Source organism: Onychostoma macrolepis, chromosome 05 (assembly GCF_012432095.1).
Source record: "Onychostoma macrolepis isolate SWU-2019 chromosome 05, ASM1243209v1, whole genome shotgun sequence".
Classification (NCBI taxonomy): Eukaryota; Metazoa; Chordata; class Actinopteri; order Cypriniformes; family Cyprinidae; genus Onychostoma; species Onychostoma macrolepis.
In genome coordinates, this window is record NC_081159.1 from 39,734,794 (window position 1) to 39,750,838 (window position 16,045).

At 35.6% G+C, this 16,045-nt stretch overlaps 1 protein-coding gene across 1 annotated transcript in view; it reads left to right on the top strand.

The window, feature by feature from the left end:
* Positions 1–7,426: 7,426 nt before the first annotated feature.
* Positions 7,427–16,045, top strand: part of ddr2l (discoidin domain receptor family, member 2, like) — a 41,875-nt gene continuing 33,256 nt past the window's right edge. Inside the window, exon 1 of the mRNA XM_058776043.1 lies at positions 7,427–7,617. The gene's annotated coding sequence lies outside the window, so the exon portion shown is untranslated. The remainder of the gene's footprint in view (positions 7,618–16,045) is intronic.

Genomic DNA, 16,045 nt, shown 5'->3' on the forward strand with positions numbered 1-16,045 from the left:
TAAATTTGCCATGAATTGTGCAAGTGAATCTTGACTTTCACTAATGAGTAGAATGTAGATCAACCAATTATAAACCAGTTCTCTGAAATAGCACAAAGGTGCATCTCATGAATCTTCAATTGGAAAGCATATATAGACAGAGGACAACACAAGAGTTACAAATTCTGATGAACATCCAGAAAACGATTAGGGTCAACAGACGAGAGGAAGAAGAGGAGTAAAGATGGTGGAAGGATACAGAGGCAAAACAGAGGAAGAGGCAGAAGAGGCCAAGGACAGAGGTGCATATCAGATGAAATAAGGGCCACTGTTGTGGACTATTACAATGGCTGAAGGGTGCAGCTAAATATTGGGAGATCAACCATATCCTCAATTACAGTTTGTTTTTTTTCAGTTGCTAACAAGCATTGTTCAATACTGAAGCCTCATTTTCAAAACTGTTCACACATTCAGCGATACAGAAGTCTATGTGGACCAAACTGTGAATAATTTTTCATTGCTTTCAGACAAAATGCATGCACATAACCACAATTTTCAAAATCCAAAAACACTTTTGTCATTCATACTCCACAACCTGCAAAACACTGTACATTTTCAGCACATTTTTCAGATGCTAACACACTGCTTTCAAAACTGATAAAAGCACATTCAAATCAGAACGATGGCAAACTGTCCATTTCTGCAGGAATTATATTGAAATGTAAAATCTTAGTAGAATATTTATTATGAAATTGAATAATAATTATTCCAAACACAGCTAAACGCAATTTCAACTGAAAGCCAAGCCAAATGTCCTATTTTTAGTCTTCTTCTTCTTTCTTTCTTGGTTATCTTTCTTTCTTTTTTGGTTATCTTTTGATAAATGGATGGCTTTGGAATGATTTTGTTTGGAAACATGGATCAGGGAAGACACATTGGTGGGGAAAAAAGAGTGGCAGAGAGAGGGAGGAGTACAACCCTCAGAGTACTGAACATCCATCCATCTATTCCATACATTTTTCCTAGCGCTCGTCCTATAGGGTCACGAGGCTGGAGCCTTTCCTGGGTCATAGGCAGGAAAAACCCCTGGACAGATGGCCAGTCCATCACACACATTCATATTCACACTCACTACAGTCTCCAGTTCACCTGTCCTGTATGTCCCTGGATTGTGGGAGAAACCCAGAGGAAACCAACGTCAACACAGAGAGAACGTACACACACACACAGAAAGACTCCTGCAGCAGCTGAGATCTCATTATACTAGACTGATGATGGTTTTTTTTTATTTTTTTTTTGTAATTATTGCTTCAGAATTTATTTTATATATATTTTTTCTCAACTTTTTTATATATATTTTTATGTTTTTTTATTTTTCACATGTACATTTTGTAAATGTTGATGGTTTTTTTTTTTTTTTTTTGGTATGTATGTAAAGATATAGGGGGAAAATACTGCTTTTCTCATTCATTCTTTGTGCTGTAATACAGTTAGTAAAATGAAAAGATGTTATTCTTATCAATAAGGAAATACTTGTGACAAATCATTCAAACTTCAAAGATAAAAGTTCATCGATTATGTAATGCTCCCTGTTTTTAGTACCAATAACAACAATCCAACAAACACCAATAGCAAAACTCAGAACCCAAACGTCCAATCTAGGAAAAGATTAATCAAAACGGAAACGATCTCCCATATCCTCCATATCCCGCGAGTTCTCCGGCAGACTCATACGCAAACACCAACAAACAACTGCTCCACCGCCATTGTTCTTACGAGTCCCTTTTGAAGCCCGTTCATTTAATCCAGCTGCAGACAGACAGTCACCTGTAACTCGGGAATAGACACAGAGTGACTCACTGATACGTCACCATCCCACATACAGTAATGTGTAAATTTGTACATTTGAAGAATACATGGCATACATAAGCGCAGCCTTCTGCATTTTACAGTAACTGTCATCCAAACTCTTTCCATAGTTTACATCATGTAATACCAACAGAGTGCACCATTATACTGACAGCATGACTAAGCATTTTGACTATCTTTTTTGTGAACAATGACTTTTCATTCTGATTGCACTGATATGTTCATTGACATAAATACTTACTTTTGAGAGATGAACTACAGATTAAGTTACAGGAAATCCATTGTGCGGTGCTGTTTGTATGAATTGTTCTGAGAAATGCATATACTTCTTTGCAAATATTAAGGATGATTCGAGAAATACACCAAAGCGACTGAGAAAAAAAATAAATAAATAAAAAGGACTAACAACGTAAATAAATAAAAGTAAGCAAAAAGTACAAATTGAAGAAAGAAAAAAAAATCCATTATTTAAAACGAAATAATGTTATTGTCACGGTGCACACAGCAGGGAGGAGCAAGGAGACGAGGATAACTCAAATAATAGTCTTTAATGAATCCAAACAAGGCAAGGCAAGGCAAGGCAAGAGAAGATTGACACAGACAGGAACACCGGGGAATAACAAGTAGACCAGACAAAATCTACCTAAATGGGCAGGAACTAAATACACATGATAATTACAGATAATGATTAAAACAGCTGAACTAGAATTAGCTGATAATCACACTTAACAAGGACAGGAACATGACCAAATAAGGAAACAAGAGGCGGGAACACATGACACACACAGCATCAAAACAATGAGGGGCATAAACGGAAAGTAAAATAAAAAAAGAACAAGTATTTAAAAAAAGAAACCACAATACAGTTTATTTGTAAATTATTGTAAAAAAAAATAAAAAAATAAAAAAATAAAAAAATAAATAATAAAATAACTAACTAACTAACAAATAAATAAACAAACAAACAAATACCTTTATTATCAATTTGGTCATAAATTGTTTTGGGTTCCAAAATTGTTTTACTGTTTAGCTTATAATAACAAGTGCTATTTAATACCAGTTACTATTACGATAATTTAGCCCATTTAATGTGACAACATACCCAACAATTGGGTTGTTTTCCTGGTCAATAATGGTTAAAATGTTTAACAGCTTTTTGTGATCAAATCTCAGGATATATGTGTCAATGCAAAGGTTTACTTTAAAAATCACCTTTCCAAATGCAAAAGCCCTTCATTTCATAGAAAAACTCACAAATCATTTTATATAGTGAATCAATTGAAATGTTACGGAAAAGTGAAGAATCCCTGCACAACCCTCAATGTGTTTTCCAGACTCTCCACTCTCTCAGTATTTCCTGTGTTGTCACAGCTCTGCCCGAGTGCTCACTTCCTCTCTCTCCTTCACGCTGGCCAGCAGAGGAGAGGAAATCATGTTACATCACTCCAGCGTTGTTTAAGAGAGGCCTTTCCCAAATGCTTCATCACTTTCACATGTTACAGTAACGGTCATCCAGCCAAGACCAGTTTGCTTTGAGGATGAAGAGGTCAGGATTCCACAGTGACAAAGCACTTCCTGTCAGTTGCGATGTTTTTAAGTGTGATAGATTTTGCCGGTCACGCTGTGAAAACATGACAGCTCAATGAATATCTGGAAATTTATTTCATGGTGGGGGGTGCGGGGGTTGGATGGGGTGAGTCTACTAATTCAGTCTACAACATATGCATTCAACAAACTTTGTGTTTTGTATCATTCTGTTATTTTTACCATAATGACCAGCTGACTTTATCATATAAATTTGAAACATTTAAAACATATATTCCATGTATTCCCTATCTGATTAATTGACTGAACCATTAGAACTGTTATTTAAGTGGAAATGAATTATTATTAGGTTATTCAAACCTAAAGTTTGAATTAAATTGGCGTTTTATAAGTGTGTGAAAATGCTGCGAAAACATGCTAACTCAATGAATGTCTGGAAATTTATGTTCAGTTTTTTTTCACTATAATTCAATTTATATCATAAGCATACATACAACATATGTTGTCTTGTATCATACTGTTTTGTTTGTTTGTTTGGTTGGTTGTTTTGCTGCTTCTTTTTCTTTTTTTCTTTTTTTTCTTTTTTTTTTTTTGGCATAATGACCAGCTGAATTTGAAACATGCAACACTTATATTCCATATATTCCATGTTATCTGACTTAACCATTAGAACTGTTATTTAAGTGGAAATTAATACAAATAAATAAATAAAGATAAATGAGGTTGTTCTAACCTAAATAATACTGCATTAATGGATGAAAAACTAATATTTTAATAATAATAATTATTAAAGAGTCTTGTTGGGACTTTCCAAGCAATCCTGTGTGCTTCCACAGACTGCCAATAAGGCTGCTAGGTCTTGCATCACCCCTGACTAAATGCAAAAATTCTGGAGACGTCTTTTCAGGAATGTGCCGAAACAGCTGCTGCCTCAAAAAGGCATAACAGCTGTCAGAGAGACAGAAACATGAGTTTGTGCTGCCCTCTGATGCACGACATGAGCAAATACAGCGGGAGCTGCCTGGAATAAAAGATTTTTAGGTATTTAAAATAAAATAATAATACTATAATACTAGTAATACTATAAAATTATAATAAAAAATGAAATAAAATAATATAAAATTTAAATAAATAAATAAACTTAATTTTTGAGAAATCAGGCATTTATGTGACTGGAGACTGGACTCAAAACTTGCTCCATTCTCCCCTATATATCTTGTTTTACTGCAGATTTTACTACAAGTTACTAGAGGACTAGTTACTGAAGGAGTAGTGTTTGAACAGTTGTTGCATACACTAGAGTCCTTATAAAATTATGATTTGACATTGCTGACCTGGGGAGGGATACGAGACAAAATATGTGCGTTCATGCAAATCTATGCATGCCATAAAAGAATTTGGCTATTTTTTGGCTATTTATACTCAGCAGTACAGTTTTGTTCACTGTAATGCACACACACACACACATTATACAATACATATACATACATATATATATATATATATATATATATATATATATATATATATATATATATATACATACAACCCAAATTACGGAAATGTTGGGATGTTTTTAAATTTGAATAAAATGAAAACTAATAGACTTTCAAATCAGCCAATATGAGCCAATATTTTATTTACAATAGGACACAGAGAACATAACAAATGTTTAAACGGAGACATTTTAATATCATTACATAAATATGTAATATAACATTTCAGATTTGATGCCTGCTACAGGTCTCAAAAAAGTTGGCACGGGGGAAACAAAGGGCTGAAAAAGCAAGAAATTTTAAATAGATTCAGCTGGGAGAACATCTAGCAACTAAGTAAGTTAATTGACATCAGGTCTGTAACATGATAAAAGGGATGTCTTAGAGAGGCAGAGTCTCTCAGAAGTAAAGATGGGCAGAGGCTCAATCTGTGAAAGACTGCGTAAAATGATTGCGGAATACTTTAAAAACAACGTTCCTCAACGTCAAATTGCAAAGGCTTTGCAAATCTCATCATCTACAGTGCATCACATCATCAAAAGATTCAGAGAAACTGGAGAAATCTCTGTGCGTAAGGGACAAGGGCGAAGACCTTTGTTGGATGCCCGTGGTCTTCGGGCCCTCAGACGACACTGTATCACTCATCGGCATGATTCTGTCATTGACATTACTAAATGGGCCCAGGAATACTTCCAGAAACCACTGTCAGTAAACACAGTCCGCCGTGCCATCTGCAGATGCCAACTAAAGCTCTATCATGCAAAAAGGAAGCCATCTGTGAACATGGTCCAGAAGCGCCGTCGTGTCCTGTGGGCCAAGGCTCATTAAAAATGGACTGTTTCAAAGTGAAAAAGTGTTCTATGGTCAGACGAGTCCAATTTCGACATTCTTGTTGGAAATCACGTGTCCTCCGGGCTAAAGAGGAGGGAGACCCTTCCAGCTTATTATCAGCGTTCAGTTCAAAAGCCAGCATCTCTGATGGTATGGGGGTGCATAAGTGCATACGGTATGGGCAGCTTGCATGTTTGGAAGGCACTATGAATGCTGAAAGGTATATAAAGGTTTTAAAGCAACATATGCTCCCCTCCAGATGACGTCTATTTCAGGGAAGGCCTTGTGTATTTCAGCAGGACAATGCAAAACCACATCCTGCAGCTATTACAACATCATGGCTTCATAGTAGAAGAGTCCGGGTGCTGAATTGGCCTGCCTGCAGTCCAGATCTTTCACCTATAGAGAACATTTGGCACATCATTAAACGAAAAACGACGACCACGAACTCTTCAGCACCAACACCAAACTCCAGAAACTCATAACCTCGATGCCTAGACATCTTCAAACTGTTTCGAAAAGAAGAGGAGATGCTACACCATGGTAAACATGCCCCCGTCCCAACTATTTTGAGACCTGTAGTTGAAATGAGCTCATTTTGTGCATAACCTTGTAAAATTTCTCAGTCTAAACATTCATTATGTTATCTATGTTCTATTGTGAATAAAATATTGGCTCATGTAATTTGAAATTCTTTTAGTTTTCATTTTATTCAAATTTAAAAATGTCCCAACATTTCCGGAATTCGGGTTGTATATATTTACATTTACATTTACATTTAGTCATTTAGCAGACACTTTTATCCAAAGCGACTTACAAATGAGGACATTAGAAGCAATCAAAACCAACAAAGGAGCAACAACATGCAAGTGCTATGACAAGTCTTGGTTAGCCTAACGCAGTACACATAAAAAGGTTTTTTTCTTTTGTTGTTGTTGTTTTTTAAAGAAAACGAGTAGATAGAATATACAAAAAAGAAACCCAGTGGTTTTTTTTTTTTTTAAACAAGTAGATAGAATAGAAAAAAGAAAGCTAGTGCTAGTTTTACAAGAAAAGCTAGCAGTTAGAGAATAAATATGCAATTGATGATGGGTCAAATGTGTATTTTTTTAAATAAAAAGAAGACAGATAGATAAAATAAAATAAAAAATATATTTATACAGTATATATTTGTGTGTGTGTGTGTGTGTGTGACGGGTATATTTGTAGCAATAGCCAACAATACATTGTATGGGTCAAAATTATTGATTTTTCTTTTATGTCAAAAATCCACACACACACACACACACACACACACACACACACACACATATATATATTTCATATAGCTTAATTCATGCCACAAATGTATGTTACTATCTTTAAAAAGAACATCTTTGGCTTGTCAATTTATTCATAATATAATAAATTATAATATAATATAATATAATATAATATAATATAATATAATATAATATAATATAATATAATATAATATAATATAATTAATAAATATATAATATTTAGATTTTAAAATGCGTTTAATAAAATACTGTATTTTGTAAATTGTATTTATTGTATTTATTAAATAAATCTTATTTATTTATAAATAATATAAATGAAATAATATATTTCATATTTTCATATAGGCCTGTTTCTATTCAAAGTGTTGCTATTTCTTGAGTTGATCGGCGTTACATCCATTGCTCTCAAGCGGCCGGAAGAGGGATGTGATGTAAAAATCACATTGGAGCGTTTTTTTCTTTTCTTCTTCTTCTCCTGCAGCAGATCTTCCGATGCATTGTAACAGTGTTGAAGAACATAACTCTTGAACACAATGCCTCGACATCTGTAATGGCGCGTTGACTTTCGGATGTGACTTCGGTGGGATAAACGATTGTCAGGATCCGGAAAACAGGTATTTAATCAGTTTGAAGCGAAGGATAGTGAAGTTTCCGAAGACAAACTGAAGTTGTTGATTTTTCTCAACTCTTTGTTGCGATTGAGAAACACTCTTGCGTTCAGACAGATCAGATGTGTGCTGCTGTTGAACTCGAGGTGATTCACAGATGTTTGAAACTTTGTTTTGTCAACTTTGGACGCTTTTGTTAGACATCAGCACAGGTTTATTAACTTTCATTTACAGGCAATTGTTTGAAAAAGTTTGAATAGGCTACACTGACAATATTATTTAAATAGTGCTTTGTTTGATGGGGTTATATATCGATTGAATGGTTAAGTGTTTTGTGAGTGTTATTAGCCTACAGTTTATTGTCTTGAAGAGTTTGTTTGGTTCTGTCTGTTAAAGTTGCTGCTTTGTGATTTTATTTGTCTCATTGTCATCAGCTTTATAAACCAGGCCGCAGTGCGCACCTACTTTTACCTACAAGAACTGATTACTGTTACCTTTATTACAGCTAAAAAATGTTACATGTTTTAAATGATGAATTCTGCACGAATGATGTCCGATTCAACGAATCATTTTCTGAATCGGTTCACTAACCGGTCTGAACCATTCGTTCGCGAGTCAGACTGAGCGTTTATCCAGTCAACAATTCTCATTCTCAAACGACTGATTAAATTGGAGAACCGTCTATTTCGAATATGTTAATTCGGATCATTGTGAGTCGATTCTCAGTTCAATTCATTGAACTGAGAATCGAGTCTTTCGGACATGTCCGTGATTCATAATGCCTAACTTCTGATAGTTTGAGTTTGATTTGAGTGTGCTATACTGATGGGGTGATAATGAGTTATACAATTTTACGCCTTGCATACTAAGAATTAGTTTTAATAAATAGCTTATTATCAAAACATTATGAAAATATGGAAAGTAGAGAAATTAATTTTAGTAGTCAGACCACCTGATAGGTAATGTCGCATTCAGGCAAAAGAAAACTATATAAGAATGAAGTTAGGTTTCAGCTGGAAGGTTGAACTGTTCTCAGGACTAAGGCTTTTTTTCTTAAATGGGCCATTTGTGGTTTTCACATATAAGTTGTGATTTTATACAATTTATCTTATTCAAAAAATGGTTCCATGTTTTTATTTGTAACTTTTTTTACGATGTTTAATGCTTCATGCATAGTTTTGTCTTTTATAATTGCTTTACTGTTTAAACTGTGCAGAAAACCCTAAAATAGTGGCATTTTCCCATTGTGACAACTTACTCTTAAAAGTGCTGTTCAGCTCCCATCTCCTCTATAGAAAAAAATACTTAAGCATTAAAGAAAGTTTTTTTTGAAAATTTGCTGAAAATGTACTCACCCTCAAGCCATTCAATATGTAGATGAGTTTGTTTCTTTATTGGAACAGATTTGGATAAATTTAGTATTACATCACTTTGAACTCTCATTCTGACGGCACCCATTCACTGCAGAGGATCCACTGCTGAGCATGTGATAATGCTAAATATCTCCATATCTGTTCTGATGACGAAACAACCGCACCTACAACTTAGATGGCCTGGGGATGAGTACATTTTCAGCAAGTTATATTTAGGGTGAACTTTAAATGGAGTGTATTAGAAGCATTCACCAAAGACAAAAGCTGCAAAATCTCCTTGAATCATCATTTATTATTAGGAATTGGTAATAGATTGATAGTTTTGCTGCTTTGAAAAGTGAAGGATCTTTGAAATTCATCAAATTGACCTGTTTCATGTGAGATGACAGGTTAGTGCTTTTTAATCAATCATAAAGCATTTGTAGCTGAGAATCTGAGGCATTTCATCTCTGAGTTTAATCTTCGTAAAGCTGGTTATAACAGTGATTTCCTCTGTGCTTTTTATTAAGTGTGCTGTTTTTCTTTCTCCTGTGATGCAAGAAAGTGTTGTATGCCAGAGCAGAGGTCAGATGTTGCCTAACAAATGAAAAATGCCTTGAGCATAAATTCTCATAAATTTTCTCATGCTCACAGCTCTCGTTTCTGTCTGTGTCTTATTATCAGGCTCTCTGTTCGACGTTTATCTCTGAAAGTTACTGCAGACCGTAACGCTTGACAGAATCAGCAACAGTCCGATTGCTGAAGCCATTTTGAGGTCAATGAAGAAATGTTTTCAGGTTGTCATAATGGGGATGAAAGAGATGATGATGTTTGTTATAGAGGCAATATGAATTTAATGTTTAATGTTACAAAATAGTTCCATTACAAATAAATACTGTTACTAAAAGAAAAATTGTACTACAGTTTACACAAAAATATTAAGCAACATTGATATTGGTGCTTATAATAAGAAATGTTTAATCGGCATATTAAAATGATTTCTGAAGGATCATGTGACACTGACTGGAGCTTTGATATCATGAGAAGAAATTGCATTTTGACATATATTCAAATAGAAAAAAGTTATTTTAAATTGTAATAATATTTTACATTATTACTGTATTTATTTGATCAAATAAATGGTGAAATGTTAACTTTTGAACGGTACTGTACATAGCACACTAGCTAATCTAAGTTACTCATTTACAAGCAGCAATAGTAGTAGTGATACAATGGAAAAACACTAGTCCTGTTTTTAAAAAGTGGGTCACTTCACTCTTTCACATTTAGCCTATATGTGATAAACTGTGCTGCTGATTCTTTGCTATTATAGTAAGTTACTTTCATAAACCAAAAGAACATCAATGCAAGGACAGCTATTCTTGCATTTATTTATTTTTTAGACAATTTTATTCAAACAAATTGAGATTTCTGACTTTTAATTGCAGACTTGTATTTACTTTACAGACTGATATTTATTTTATTTTATGCATTTGACAGACAGTTTTATCCAAAACAACTTACATTGCATTCATATTATACAGTTGTCAGTTCATAAATTCAGAAACATATAAACCGGAGACTATACGGTCTATATTTGTTTTCTATATTAGTTGTTGTTTTCTTCTTTCCTATGGGTTTTTTCCATGCTCAAAAAATAAAGAGATCTCAGCATGAACCCTTGAATAGATTAAAGGCTTTAAGTTTTCTTCAACTGGAGTTGTGGCCACAGTAAGTTTGTCCTTGAGGCAACAAAGCATTTGGTTTTGGATACATTGAGAATTCTCAGTTTTTACTATCCTGTTTTATTCCCCCTGTGTGGTGTATTTGAAGTACACTTGAGGTCTATCTAACCTGACTAACTGGCTGTTGAATGAGATTATTTACAATATTAATGTCGGTTCTGGCTGTGGTTTTGTGCAGTCTCTCGCTCTATCTCTCTGGTGAGCTGCCAGCGACTCTCTCTTGGTTTTGCTCTGCACATTGTTTATTGTGTTGCATAATTTGAGATGTTTGGCAGTAAGACTCGGCAGAGGCCATTGAGTGAACTGTACTACAGTTCCTTAACACCAGGATGCAGGAATGTGAGTGTGATGCATGCGTTTGTGTGCGAAACATGTTGTGCAGATGAGAGTGAACAGAATGGATTTACATTTCTCTCTGTCCTTTAATTCTAGCTCAGTAGGGCAAACACGTTCCTGCATGCTTGCAGAGGTTTGCATGTTTTGTCAGTATGCATGCATGCATGTACGTGCTGGTTGTAAGAGTCTGGAATTTGGGTAGGTTATGCGATGTGACTTTCCTTCATGAAACAGACTGTTCATTGTTTGTAGCACTTTGTAAATACAAAATCCTTTTCAGTAAAGGTACAACGTAAGCGCAACATAATGCACTGTAAAAAAAAAAAAATGCTTAAAAGTTGTAAATGTAACAAAGATTATTGGAGTTTGTTTTACAAGAAAATACTATTTCCATCTTTTTACTTCTAAATTTCATATTTATTTCACTTACTGCTTTTTTTTGTTATTTGTGAAATATATTAGCAATTTTTCATTTTGTCAGTGTAGTATGTGCTGGAGATGTTCAAAAAGTACAGTCACATAAATCCCTTCACCAAGTTTTATATTTAAAAATCAACAGACAACAAATAAAATGTCTTTTTGTTTGCATAATCACTAAAACAATAACATTACCAATGATGTTCGGATTTTAAATGACAACCATTAGTATTAAAATTGGCTTGGAGAATTGTGAAATTTCACTGATTTTGGTATTGACTATTGATGTTTTAGTATAGTAACAACTCAATAATAAATTATGTAAATTTTATGGTATTTATGCATCATGGTAGTTTTGTCATACTTCCTTTAATTTATTCTGAATTTAAAGAAAATGGACTGTATTGCATGTTGTTTTTAAGATACTCCCTGTTAGCAAAAAGTCTGTTAGCGCTGTTAGTGTTTTGTTGCTTTGCTGTGTTTCCCAGTCAGTCACATGAGGCCCCTTAGAAAGATGAGCAAGAAGGCTGGAATCCCGGCACTGGACAGGCCTTTACTTGAGCCAAACATTACATAAACCATCTGCAACCTCCATCCTCCTCTTCCTTTAGTACGCACATTATATCTGCAGCCCCCTTTCATGCAATAGCTGTAAAGTATCACACAATTTTCTTTGAAAATGTTTCATTTGTCTGTTTGATCGTGTGCATGCATGTGTTTTTGTTCACCGTAACAAGTGTATTATGTAATGGCTCATGGGGTATTCTCATCAACACACTGAGAACACGCTGTATGATAAACACGCGAGCCAAGCAAATCACTTGTTTTTGTGTAATGATAAGAAAACTGTTTCTGATAATGCACTACCGTTCAAACGTTTAGAGGCATGTAAGATTTTTAAAATGTTTTTGAAAGAAGTCTCTTATGCTCATCAAGACTACATTTATTTGATACAATAAAAACAATAAAATTGTGCAATATTATTATAATTTCAAATAAGTGTTTTCCATTTCAGCATATTTTAAAATGTAATTTATTCCTGTGATGCAAAGCTGAATTTTTAGCAGCCGTTACACCAGTCTTCAGTGTCTAATATACCGATTTGATGCTCAAGAAACATTTATGATTATTGTCAATGTTTAAAACGGTTGTGCCGCAATTTTTTTTTGTAGAAACCGTAATACATTTTTAGATAATTTTTTATACTTCTTTGAAAAATAGAAGGCCTTTATTTGAAAGCTGAAATAGAAACCTTTGTTACATTATAATGTCATTACTGTAATCTTTGGTAAATTTAATGCATCCTTGCTGAATAAAAGTATCTTACTGACACCAATCTTTTGAATGGTAGTGTATGTCATATAATATATACACATTTTAAGCCAGATTTAATACATTATATTATTTAAATTACTGCTCTTTTGCAGTATTTTAGGTGATTTCTTTTTTTTTTTTTGGTTAAGTAAAAAAAAAAAAAAGAAAGTCAGTCACACTTTATTTTGGGGACCAATTCTCAGTAATAACTAACTATTAACCACGATTTTGCCACAATAAACTCCTAATTTCCTGCTTATTAGTAAGATATTTGTTAAGTTTACTTATTGGGTAGGTTTAAGGAATCTAAAATATGGTCATGTAGAATAAGGCATTAATATGTGTCAGACTGTGTCTCAGCGTCTTGTGTTTCCCCTCCTCTTGTGACCTTATTTGGAGTTCCTGTCCTTGTCCTAGTTCATGTCATCATTAGTTAATTCGTCCCCAGCCCTGTGTTGTTAATTATTTCCTCTCCCTTGTATTATTAAGCCCTGTGTTTCCTGGTCTCAGTGTTCAGTCTTGTGTATGTCTATGTGGTTGTCGGTTCTGTAATTCCTGAGTTCATCATTAAAGATTGTGTTAGTTGCAATATTCCTCGTCTCCACGTCTCCTCGTTTTCAAGCTCCAACAACACGTGACAGAAGACCGAACCTAAACCGAAACTGAAGTGATGGAACCTGCCGCTCCGATCCTTGCCCTTGCCCGTCAGGATCTCCCCTTTTTTGAATTTGCGGGGTAGTTCTGTAAATTGGCCCCGGAGGTCGCATGGGACGATGCGACCATCCTCCACCTGTTCCGGCTCGGGGTCTCTTACCACCGCCCCGTGGACCTCCCAGACACCACAGGATTGTGCTGGAGGGAAGGGGTCTACTGGTGTCTGGGAAGTGTCCGGTCCCGAGTCGGAACCAGCCCGCCGCCCGCGGCTCTCCCTCACACGCCGCCGTCCGCGGCCCGCCCAAGCCCGTTGACAGAGAGAATGTCAAGCCCACCATCAGAGAGTATGGCAAGTCCGCCGCCCACGGCTCTCCCTCACACGCCGCCATCCGCGGCCTGCCCAAGCCCGTTGACAGAGAGTATGGCAAGCCCGCCAGTGCCTGCCCCTCGCAAGTGCCCCCCAGTGTCTCCGCTGGTCCCGTCCAGCTCCGCGCTTCCAGAGCGCCTCCAAGAGTCCGCGCTTCCAGATCGCCTCCCAGTGCCTGCGCCACGAAGGCGCCTCCCTATCTCCGTGCTTCCAGAGCGCCCCCAAAAGTCTGCGCTGCCAGAGCGCCCCCAAGAGCCAGCTCCCCTTGATCGCCAGCCCAAAACTACCTCAAAAATTTGGGGGTAGTGTCAGACTGTGTCTCAGCGTCTTGTGTTTCCCCTCCTCTTGTGACCTTATTTGGAGTTCCTATCCTTGTCCTAGTTCATGTCATCATTAGTTAATTCATCCCCAGCCCTGTGTTGTTAATTATTTCCTCTCCCTTGTATTCTTAAGCCCTGTGTTTCCTGGTCTCAGTGTTCGCTCTTGTGTATGTCTATGTGGTTGTCAGTTCTGTAATTCCTGAGTTCATCATTAAAGATTGTTAGTTACAATATTCCTCGTCTCCACATCTCCTCGTTTCCAAGCTCCAACAACACGTGACAATATGTGCTTTAAGTTCTAATAAACAGCCAATAAGCAACTTGTTAATAGTAAGAATTGGTCCCTAAACTAAAGTGTTACCAAAAAGTTCATCCTCAAGTCTCTGTGATATTGTGATATAACTCGAAGAGTCTGACCGCTCAGATAAGTTACAACACAAGCGGAATGATTTGAAGTATCATTCATGTCTATAGCACAAATAATCGATATAATCAGCCATGATCGCTTGTCTGTGATGTTGTTTCATAACGGCCAAACTCGCTGAACTTGTGATGGTTGTAAGTAATGACTGCTGATGGTTTGTGTGTAATTGTCTCTGGGGTAATGGCTGGGGCGTGATGCACTCATGAAATCAGACACATTCCTGCGGTCTGAGGTTTGGGGAGCGAGAGAGACCCTCCACAGTAATCGCACTGCACTCAACACACTCTCAAACATGTCTGTCCTAACAACAACACTAACATTTATCTCAGTCTTTCCAGCGCTGATACGCACTGCTATCAGAGGGGCCCCGCGGCCCTCGGCTCTGGAGGAGAGCAGTGAAGTTTGGCTCAGGCTTTTGACTGAAGCTTTGGCCGGCAGAACACTGATTTGTCATATGTTGTTTCTTGTCTGTGTTTGGTAAGAAAATGTCTTCTAGGAACATAAAAATGATCCATCACAGAACACCCTAACAGCCACCAGGAACATCCTAGAAATCACCTCGAACACCTAGAGCAGGAATCGTCGGTGCCAGGATGCTTTTTAGGATGCTGCTGTGGTGTTTAGCATGTTTGTATTCAGTTGGTTTCAAAGTCATTCCACCTTGAGAAAAATAGTTTCTGATAAATATTGTGATAGTGATTTAGATTGTGTGTGTTTTTAAGCTCCAGGTTTGCTGTGCTTGTTTGTTTGGGTTGCACAATTTGGCAAAAAAAATTGTGATTATAAATTAAAATGACTATAAAACAACAACAACAACATTTATTATTATTATTATTATATTTTTCTTTATTTTAAAGTGAAATTGTTAAACAATAGTTTATCATTTTTGCTTAGTAGTATAATAATAATAATACTTTATTATTACTACAACAATAACAACAACTATTGTTGGTAATAATAACAATAATATTAACAGTAAATAATAACATGGTAACACTTTATAATAGGGAACACTTATTAACTATTAACTATGACTTTTCACTCAGTAAACTCCTAATTTGCTGCTTATTAATAGTTAGTAAGGTAGTTGTTAAGTTTAGGTGTTGGGTAGGATTAGGGATGTAGAATAAGGTCATGTAGAATAAGGCATTAATATGTGCTTAATTACTACTAATAAATGGCTAATATTTTTGTAATATGCATGCTAATTAGCAACTATTTAAGAGACCCTAAAATAAAGTGTTACCAATAATATTAACTAATACAACTAAATAAAATTGACAAATGATATTTAATAAAAACAACAATTAATAATAATTATGATTATTATTGTTATTGTTGTTGTTGTTCAAATAGTAGTAATTGGGACAACAGCAACAACAGTAATAATTGTTGTTGTAATAGCCCAATACTAATTATTATTATTATTATTATTATCAATCAGTACTAGTATTATGAATACTACTACTACTACCAAATAAAAATATGAAACTATTATTCTGTTT